Source organism: Physeter macrocephalus, chromosome 7 (assembly GCF_002837175.3).
Source record: "Physeter macrocephalus isolate SW-GA chromosome 7, ASM283717v5, whole genome shotgun sequence".
In the NCBI taxonomy this organism is placed as follows: Eukaryota; Metazoa; Chordata; class Mammalia; order Artiodactyla; family Physeteridae; genus Physeter; species Physeter macrocephalus.
In genome coordinates, this window is record NC_041220.1 from 16381542 (window position 1) to 16391608 (window position 10067).

Here is a 10067-nt window from a genome sequence, read left to right on the forward strand (position 1 = left end):
GACCATGAGGTTTCAGGCTGACAAAGGATTTATGACACAGTATTCATTACTCATTTAGTCCATTTTAAAAAACACATTCAGTATTTTAAAATTATTCCTCTGGGCTTTTACATAACAATTTCTTATTGTTTGGAAAAGGTTGTTTTTTTAAATAGCACTATTAAGATATAATTCATATACTATAAAATTAACCAAGTTAGAGCATGTAGTTCACTGATTTTCAGTGTATGCACAGAGTTGTGCAACCATCAGTGCAATTTAATTTTAGGACATTTTCTTCATGCCAAAAAGATCCCCCACATGTTAGTGTCACTCCCATTCTCATCTTCTCTTCCAACCCCCAGTTGTAGACAGCAACTAATTTACTCTCTAGCTATAGATTTACCAATTTTGGACATTTCATATAAATGTAATCATAAAAATATGTGATCTTTGTGGCTAGATTCTTTCAAATAGGATAGTATTTTCAAGGCTCATCCATGTGTATCATGTATTGGCAATCCATTCCTCTTTATTGCTGAATAATATTCCATTGTGAGGATATACCATGTTATATTTATCCATTCCCAATTGATATTTAAGTTGTTTCCATTTTGACTATTACAAATTATGCAGCTAGGAACATTTATGTACTGGTGTTTACGTAAATATATGATTTTAGTTCTCTTGGATATATGTCTAGAGCAAGTAGAATTGTGAGGTCCTGTTGTAACTCCTTGGTTAACTTTTTGAGGAACTGCCAGACTGTTTTCCAAAGCATTTGGGCCATTTTACATTCCCATCAGTAGTGTAGGAGTGTTCCATTTCTCCAAATTCTCACCAATACTTATTTCCTGCCTCTGTGATTATGACCATTCTAGTGGGTATGAAATAATATATTATTGTGGGTTTAATTTTAATCTATAACTAATGATGTTAGGGATGTTTTCATGTGCTTTTTGACCACTTTTTCATCTTTTTTGGAGAAATGTTTGTCCAGATATATTTCTCATTTTTCAATTGGGTTGTCTTTTATTATTAAGTTGTAAGAGTTCTTTATATAATCTTGATACAACTCCCTTGTCAGATATATGATTTACAAATATTTTCTTCCACTCTGTGAGTTTTCTCACTCTTGATGGTGGCCTTTGAAGCATCAATTTGTTTCTTTTTCTCTTGTCACTTATGCTTTTGGTGTCATATCTAAGATGCTTTACCTAACCTAAAATCATGAAGATTTATCCTTATTTTTTTCCAAGAATTCTATCATTTTAGTTCTTACATTTAGATCTATGATGGAGTTTGACTTATTTTTTGTGTGTGGTGTAGGTAGGAGCCAAATTCATTATTTTGCCATATGGATATCTGGTTGTCCCAGAATTATTTGTTGAAAAAAATATTCTTTGCCAACTGAATTGTCTTGGCAATCTTGCCAACTATCAATTGACTGAAAATGTAAGAGTTCATTTCTGGACTCTCAATTCGATTCCATTTATCTATATGCCTATCTTCATAACAATACCACACTGTCTTGATTTTGTAGCTTTGTAGAAAGTTTAAAAAATGGGAAGTATAAACCGTCCAACTCTATTCTTTTTTTCCTCTCAGTGTCTGGTTTATTTCACTTAGCATAATACCTTCCAGGTTCATCCATGTTGTTGTAAATGACAGAATTACCTTCTTTTTTAAGGTTAAATAATATTCCATTGTATGTTTATATACATTTTCTTTTTAAACTATTTTTTAAATTGAAGTATAGTTAATTTGCAATGTTGTGTTAGTTTCAGGTATACAGCAAAGTGATTCTGTTTTATATATATATATGATATATATATCATAATATATATATTTTAGAGTTGGTTTATATTTCCCAATTTTTAAACTTACAATTCTACAGAATTAAGACTGTGGTATTGGCATGAAAACAGGCATACAGATAAATGGAATAGAACTGAGAGTCCAGAAATGAACTCTTACATTTTTGGTCAATTGATTGATATACATTGATATATATATATTCTTTTTCAGACTCTTTTCCATTATAGGTTATTACAAGATATTGAATATAGTTCCCTGTGCTAAATAGTTCCCTGTCCTTGTTGTTTATCTACTTTATATATAGTAGTGTGCATATGGTAATCCCAAACTCCTAATTTATCTCTGTCACACACACCCACCACCCCCCGCCACTATCCCCATTGGTAGCCATAAATCTGTTTTCTATGTCTGTGAGTCTATTTCTGTTTTGTAAATAAGTTCATTTATATCATTTTTTGATTACACATATAAGTGATATCATATGATATTTGTCTTTCTCTGTCTCACTTCACTTAATATGATAATCTATACGTCCATGTATGTTGCTGCAAATGGCATTATTTTATTCTTTTTTATGGCTGAATAATATTCCATTTGTATATATACCACATCTTCTTTATCATTCATCTGTTGACGGATACTTAGGTTGCTTCCATGTCTTAGCTATTGTAAATAGTGCTGCTGTGAACGTTGGGGGTGCATGTATCTTTTTGAATTAGAGTTTTCTATGGATATATGCCCAGGAGTGGGATTGCAGGATTATATGGTACCGTTATTTTTAACTTTTTAAGGAATCTCCATACTGTTCTCCATAGTGGCTGCATCAATTTATATTCCCACCAACAATGTAGAAATGTTCCTTTTTCTCCATATCCTCTCCAGCATTTATTATTTGCAAACTTTTTAATGATGACCATTCTAACTGGTGTGGGGTAATACCTTATTGTAGTTTTGATTTGCATTTCTCTAATCATTAGTGATGGTGAGCATCTTTTCATGTGTCTTTTGGCCATTTGTATGTCTTCTTTGGAGAAAAGTACATTTAGAAGACCTAAACAGACATTTCTCCAACTCTATTCTTTTAAAATATTGTTTTGGCTATTTTGGGATCCCTACATTGCCATATGGACTTTAGGACAATCTGTCACTTTCTGGAAAAAAAATAGCAGTCAGGAGTTTTATATGAATTGCTTTGGATCTGTAAATCACTTTGGGGAGTATTGCCATGTAAACTATATTAAGTCTTCTGACACATGAACATGAGATGTCTTTCCATTTAGATCATTCATTTTTAAAAATAATATTTTGTAGTTGTCAGTGTACATACTTGCACTTCTTTTATTAAATTTGTAAGCTTAAGTTTATTATTTTGATACCTTATAAATGGAATTGTTTTCTTCATTTCATTTTGTGTTGTTTATTGCTACTGCATAGAAATACAATTGACTTTTGCGTATTATTCTCATATCCTGCCATATTGCTGAACTCATTTATTTGTTTTATATTTTTTTAGTGGATTCCTTAGGATTTTCTATATACAAGATCATGACATTTGTAAATATAGCTTTTCTTCTTTATTTCAACCTTATCCTTTAATTTTTTTTTCTTTCCTAATGACAATGTTAGACACTTCTGTACAACGTTGAATAGAAGTGGCAAGAGTGGACATCCTTGTCTTGTTTCTGATATTAGGAAGAAAGCATTCAGCTTCTTCATTAAGAGTGATACTACATGTAGAATTTCATGCATTCTCTTTATCAAGTTGAGGAAGTTCTCATGTATTCTCAGTTTGCTGAATGGTTTTATTATGAATGCGGGTTGGATTTTATCAAAAATTTTAACCACATCTATTGAGATGAGCATTTTTTTGTCTTTTATTCTATAAATATGGTGTTGTATATTGACTGATTTTCAGATGTTAATCCAATATTTGCAATCCTGGGGTAAATCACACTTGATCCTAGTTTTTAATTCTTTTTATATGTTGTTGGTTTTGTTTGCTGGTATTTTGTTGAGTATTTTGCATGTATATTTAAATGAGATACAGTAAGTCCCCTACATACCAATGAGTTCTGTTCCAAGAGTGTGTTCGTAAGTCCAATTTGTTAGTAAGTCCAACAAAGTTAGCCTAGGTACCCAACTTTTACAGATAATGCCAGACACGTGAACTAACTTACATGATTGGACATGTGAATGCACGTTTGCATCTTTGAAAGTTCGCAACTTGAAAGTTTGTATGTAGGGGACTTACTGTATTGGTCTGTAGTTTTCTTTTCTTGTTATGTCTTTGCCAATTTTTTATATCAGGGTAATACTGACCTCATAGAATGCATTGAGAAGTGTTCCCTATTCTATTTCTTGGAAGAGTTTATAAAGGATTTGTATTATATCATTAAATGTTTGGTAGAATTCATCAAGAAAGTCTTCTGGACCAGAGCATTTCTCTGTGGATTTAAATAATTAATAATCCAATCTCTATTTTTTATATGTTCAGATTTTATATTTCTTGAGTAAATTACAGTACTTCCTGGGAATTTGTCCATTTCTTCTAAGTTATCTGATTTTTGGCATATAATTATTCTTAGCAATTCCTTATAATTATTTTTATTTCTATAAGGCTGGTAATAATGACCCCTTTTCATTTCTGATTATGGTAATTTCACTCTTCTTTTCTTCTTGCTCTGTATAGCTAAAGGATCATCGATTTTGTTGATATTTTCAAAGAACTAACTTTTAGTTTCATTGATTTTCTTTATTGATTTTTAGTTTTTTATTTCATTCATTTTTTCCCCCTAATCTTTATTATTTCATCCTCTATGATTGCTTTTGGTTTAGTTTACTCTTATTTTCTGTTTTCTTGAAGAAGAAGGTTAGGATATTAATTGAAGATTTTTTGTTTTCTTTTATACTATAGGCATTTACAGCTATAAATTTCCGTTTAAGCGTACATTTTAGTATGTTTTATTTTTGTTTATATTCATCTCAAAGTATTTTCTGATTTCTCCTGTGATTTTTTTTTGACTCACTGTCTTTTTAAGAACTGCATTGTTTAAATTTTTACACATTGATGAATTTTCCTAATTTACTTCTATTTTGATTTCTAATTTTCTTCCATTTTGATGGGAGAACATAGTATAATTTTAGTCTTTTAAATTTATTGAACTTTTTTTATGACCTAGCATGTAATTTATTCTGGAGAATGTTTCATATGTGTTTGAGAAGAATGTGTATTATACAATTGTTGGATGAAGTGATCTATAGATATCTTTTATGTTTGGGTGGTATCTAGTGTTGTTCAAGTCATATTTCCTCATTTATCTTCTGCCTTATTGTTCTATCCATGATTGAAAGTGGGTTATTGAAATCTCCAATTATTATTTGTTTAATTGTTCAGTTTCCCCTTCCATTCGAACAGTGTTTGCTTTGTTTTGGGGATTCTTGTCCCAAAACTCTTGTTGTTAGGCTTATGTATATTTATAACTGTTACATCTTCCTGGTGGGTTGATATTCTTATCATTATACATGCTATTCTTTATCTATAATAGCAATTTTTCTTAAAGTCTGTTTATATCTCATATAATAGGACAATTAGTCCAATTTTAGACTAAAAGTGGACATTTAGTCCAGTTTTTTTACTCTATGCATGGTATATCTTGTTAACCCTTTAGTTTCCCTCTATTTGTGTCTTTGACTCTAAAGCATGTTTCTTATAAAATGCTTTATTTGGATCATGTATTTTTCTGTCCATTCTTCCAATCTCTGCCTTTAAAGTATTTAATCAATTTATATTTAATGTAATTATTGATAAAGCAGGATTTTTGCTATTTGTATTCTATATGTCTTATGTCTTCTTTTTTGTCCTTCCATTCCTCAATTAGTGTCTTCTTTGTGTTAAGAAGATATTTCCTAGTAAACCATTTTCATTTCCTTGTTTTTTATTTTGCTATATATATTTTTTAGTTATTTTCTTAGTGCTTTCCTGAAAGGGATTACAGTTTGCATCTTAATTTAAAACAATCTAGTTTGGATTAAAACTAACTTAATTAACACTAACTTAGTTTTAATAATACACAAATCTTTGCTACAATATAATTTTCTTTCTCCCCTTTCTTTGTACTGTTATTGTCATACAAATTATACATTTATACATTACAATTTTAACAACAGAATTTTGTAATTATTGCCTTATGTAGTTGTCTTCTTTAAAAAAAAAGAAAAGTTATGAATAAATATATGTTTATACTGTGCTTTATATTTACCTATTTAGTGCCCTTTACCAGTGTCTTTATTAATTCATGTGGATTTAGTTACTATTTAGTATCCTTTCATTTCAGCCTGAATAATTCTCTTTAGTTTCTTTTTTTTTTTTTAGTAGAGTATGTTGTCTAGCAACATATATATATATATATATATATATATATATATATATATATATATACTCATTTTCTCCTTTCCCATGTTTTTCTTGGGTTTAGGTACAGCCTTTGAGATCCCCATGAATATGTTGGAACATTTCAAAGTTCCCTGTGGTCATCTGGTTCTTCAGGATTTCTTTGAAAAATTTTCCCTCTTCAGGACTCCTGTTTGCTCCAACTGAACCTCAGTCTTAGGCAGTTGTGATGCTGCCAGTACATTGCTATTGTTTTGATAAAGCCCTGGGGCTCCCCCTTTACCCACTGAGCTGAGCTCTGAATCAAATCAAATGGCCACAACTTCCTGGGCATAGAAATTTTCCACATAGATGTAACTTCAGACAAAATATTGACACTGCTTTTGGGGTGGTGCTTTTAACGGAGCTCCAAAAGAGGTCAGACTTCTCCCTTGTTCGCAAAAGCTGGTGGCTTTTGACTACCACTACACTGTTTTGGGGAAAGGAGGGGAATGGGATTAGCACCAAGTTAAAAATGTCACATACTATGTGGTAGTATAAAGTTTTAGTAGCTTCTCTTGGAGAGTTTATACTTAGTTTGCTCTGCAGCTTTAGTTAATTTCCAGACTCCTGAAATGGTTGATTTTAGTTACAGTAAGTCCCCTACATACGAACAAGTTCAGTTCCAGGAGTGCATTTGTAAGTCCAATTCGTTCCTAAGTCCAACAAAGTTCACCTAGGTACCTAACTAACACAATTGGCTATGTAGTACTGTACTATAATAGGTTTATAATGCTTTTCACACAAATAATACATAAAAAACACACAAAAAATAAAGAAAACATTTTTAATCTTACAGTACAGTACCTTGAAAAGTACAGTAGTACAGTACAACAACTGGGCATACAGGGGCTGGCATCAAGTGAACAGGCAGGAAGAGTTACTGACAGGAGGAGGGAGAGGAGGTGGGAGATGGTAGAGCTGAAGGATCACCAGCAGTAGGAGACGGAAAGCAAGCTGCAGTTTCACTCACACCTGACGTTGATGGCACAGGTTCTGGTTCCTTGCTGGAACTAGATGCACTTTCACATCTTTAAAAGTTCTCAACCTGAGGGTTCATATGTAGGGGATGTACTGTATTTTTGCCTGTATTTTCATAGTTTCAGTGAGAGAGTGAGTTCATGAAGGTCCTCATTCCATCATTCCCAAAGTCTTTTTGTACATATTTTTAGGAAAAAAGGTACACTGTGATCTTGCTTACTTTCTCATTTCTATTAGCTTCTCTTCCATTTGTTCATTACTTATTTTCTTGATATCTGCATTTTCAAATAAAATTTGTATTTATCATGTGATTTCCATTTTGAAGTCTGTTAGGACTTGTTCCTCCCTCTTCCTGGTAAAATATGTATTTGTGATGGGGTAAGAGATATAAGTATCATTACATATTTTATTATTTTTATGCTTGACTTTTACATATTTTATAAGATTTTATTTAAGTAGTATTATTTTTGTATTTAATTAATATAGCTTTTCTCAATGTTCTTGCCTTTCAAATGCTGCTTGCCTCTATATTTAGCTTTACAAAAAGGAATTGAATTCCATGTAATTATACCCTTGCTTATCTTTGTGATTATGAATTACAGATGGAATAAGAGATACAACTATTTATTTTATAAAGTACATTTATATAAATTTCCTAAACTAAGATAGGATTGTTCAATTTTCTTAGAGTAAATTTACTGCAGTAAGTTTACATTATATTGTTTATTTACATTATATCATTTGCATACAATTAGTGGGTAAATCATGGCCTAAGAACACTTCTAGAAATAATTATGCAGCAATAAAATCCTCAATATGTATTATCATTTACAATTGTAATGTGCTAGATGATACAGATGAGATGTAGCAATGAGTAACATAATTGCTCTTTTAATGCTGTAGTAGGTATACCATGGTCATTAATTATCAATTTGACTAATTATTATTGGTAGCAATTAATCTTTGCTCTAATAATTATTGCTGATGAATATACAAGTTTCCCCCCTTACCTTTTGCAATGACATGAAGATGATATATGTAATTACTAAAATACAGCTTGTCTAAAACAGAGTTAAATAATTTGATATGGTAAATATGTCTCTGACCTCATAGATTCTCATTAAACTGCTGGAACTGTAAAAAGGAAAATAATATAGTGATTTTTTTCAAAAATTAAGGGTGCGCTGTTTCCCACTCAGATTTGTTTCTTTGTATTGCTTATACTTCTGTGCAATGCTTCTGGATGCCTTAAATAGGGGAGTTGTTAAGAAATGTGCTTATAAATGAGTGAGTGTAACTTAGCATTGGGAAAAAAGTCATGAAAAAATGACTCTTAAAAACACCTCATAACAAATATAACTCATATTTACAAATCTCTGACCATGAACAACATTTATAAGAAGAAACATGGACCTTGTATTTCCTGTATTCCCAGCATAAGAATAGTGCTTGGCATTTGTAAAATAAGTAATTGAATAGTGAAGTGAACTAAGAGTCTGGTAACAAGAAGAAGCTGGTGTAAATCAGTGGGTATCAGCTAACTTTCACTGAGGATATCATTCAATATGTCTTCACTGAAATAACTTCTACCCTAACACCATTCAAAGACTCTCAGAGAAATACATACATTCACTGAATCAGAAATAAAAGAAACTTGAAGCTGATGAAGCTGATTTTAAGCAAGATTTGTTGGTTCTTAAAACAAGAGAAGTTTAAAATTGCTGTATAATTTATCAGAAATGATTGTATCATCAGAAACAATATCGATGGACTACTATTTTAAGAAATCTGAACCAGTACAGCATAGGCAGAAATATTTTGCTATAGCAATTATATGAAATATTTGCTCTAAAATTTTTTTTAACATCTTTATTGGAGTATACTTGCTTTACAATGGTGTGTTAGTTTCTGCTTTATAACAAAGTGAATCAGTTATACATATACATATGTCCCCATATCTCTTCCCTCTTGCGTCTCTCTTCCTCCCACCCTCCCTATCCCACCCCTCTAGGTGGTCACAAACCACCTAGCTGATCTCCCTGTGCCATGCAGCCGCTTCCCACTAGCTATCTATTTTACGTTTGGTAGTGTATATATGTCCATGCCACTCTCTCACTTTGTCACAGCTTACCCTTCCCCCTCCCTATATCCTCAAGTCCATTCTCTAGTAGGTCTGTGTCTTTATTCCAGTCTTGCCCCTAGGTTCTTCATGAACTTTTTTTTTTCCTTAGATTCCATATATATGTGGTAGCATACGGTATTTGTTTTTCTCTTTCTGACTTACTTCACTCTGTATGACAGACTCTAGGCCCATCCACCTCACTACAAATAATTGAATTTCATTTCTTTTTATGGCTGAGTAATATTCCATTGTATATATATGCCACATCTTCTTTATCCATTCATCTGTTGATTGATACTTAGGTTGCTTCCATGACATGGCTATTGTAAATAAAGCTGCAATGAATATTTTGGTACATGACTCTTTGAATTCTGGTTTTCTCAGGGTATATGCCCAGTAGTGGGATTGCTGGGTCCTGTGGTAGTTCTATTTGTAGTTTTTTAAGGAGCCTCCATACTGTTCTCCATAGTGGCTGTATCAATTTACATTCCCACCAACAGTGCAAGAGGGTTCCCTTTTCTCCACACCCTCTCCAGCATTTATTGTTTCTAGATATTTTGATGATGGCCATTCTGACCGGTGTGAGATGATATCTCATCGTAGTTTTGATTTGCATTTCTCTAATGATTAATGATGTTGAGCATTCTTTCATGTGTTTGTTGGCAATCTGTATATCTTCTTTGGAGAAATGTCTATTTAGGTCTTCTGCCCATTTTTGGATTGGGTTGTTTGGTTTTT